Source organism: Aplysia californica, unplaced genomic scaffold (assembly GCF_000002075.1).
Source record: "Aplysia californica isolate F4 #8 unplaced genomic scaffold, AplCal3.0 scaffold00739, whole genome shotgun sequence".
In the NCBI taxonomy this organism is placed as follows: domain Eukaryota; kingdom Metazoa; phylum Mollusca; class Gastropoda; order Aplysiida; family Aplysiidae; genus Aplysia; species Aplysia californica.
This window is the reverse complement of record NW_004798009.1, coordinates 247,938-249,292: the sequence shown is the minus strand read 5'-3', so window position 1 is coordinate 249,292 and position 1,355 is coordinate 247,938.

Here is a 1,355-nt window from a genome sequence, read left to right as displayed (position 1 = left end):
CAGAACTGTATCATCTGCGTATCTCTGGTAAACCCCACCCTTTCCACTCAATTTTTTTTTTTGAAAAGGCTGTACTGCCCGTCGGTTTTAAGGGTTTTGGTGTTTTTTTAATCCCCCTGACGAAAGTAATGAAGTGAAAGCCATGCTTTTGCCTCATGATGAAAACAAGTGGATTCACTTTGAGAAAATAATACTGGATTTAGAATACTTTATGAGTTGTGAATTAAGGTGGGTTTTTTAAATACTTTTGTCATAAATGCTACGTAAAGCTATGTAACTGTTTACACACATCACACAGAAAAATTCGTCAAAAATTAACCTTTCACACTGGAGTCTAGATAAGAGACTTCCAACTTTGCTTAAATTCAAGGGAAATGACCGTAGATGATTCCCACCACTCACTATTGCAGCTGCTGCTTCCCTTTGACCAGATAAAAATCTATAAGTCTTGAGTTCGCAACTATTGGGAGCACGGGGACGGAGCGGTTCTCCAGCTTTCTCACAACAGTTGCGAGGTGGGAAACGAGTGAGAAGATGTTGCAGCCCCCCAATAGTGACTCCTTGTACTTGTAGGTTTTGAGATCCTCCAAAATAAACTCTTCATAGATGTTAAAAAGATAAAGAAAGAGGACACAACCTTGTCTCACTCCTCTATAGATTTTAATGTTTTCTGATATTTAATTAATCACGACTTAGATTTAATACTTTAATTGCTGCCTTCTGCTGCCAGTAAAGATTTTCTATGATTCCTATATCTTTGCCATCAATACCTATCTTCTCTTGAACATTCAATCAGCCTGTTGTGATGCATTCTGTCAAAAGCTTTATAGTCAATAAAGCAAGCAAATATGTCTTTTTGGACTTGAATATTTGTCTGTGCTATTTTGTTCAGGCAGAAGATTCTTTCTCTGGTGCCACTACCAGACCTGGAGCCGAACTGTTCTTCTCCAATTTCTTTGTCAATTTTGCCATTGTTTCACCCCAAAATGACTTTCAAAAATATTTTCATGATATGTGGCATTAGACTTTAGACTGGCGGTCATGAAGTCCTCGCATTTTGTTGCCTTTTGTTTTTTGGGGGATGGTAATATAAGCCGATTGGAGTAGCTCTTCTTTTAATATGTTTATATCTATTTGAGTATAGATATCGTTGGAAAGTTCTGTTGTCAATGCCAAACTGATCTAATTGCTTCAGCATTTCCGTGTTTATGCTATTCTGACAGACCCCAGTGTCTAAAGTTTGATGATCAATAGAATCTAAGATACAAACTCTCTATCTCCCTCTTTCTCTCCCTCTTTCTCTCCCTCTTTCTCTCCCTCTTTATCTCTCTCTCTCTCTCTCTCTCTCTCTATCT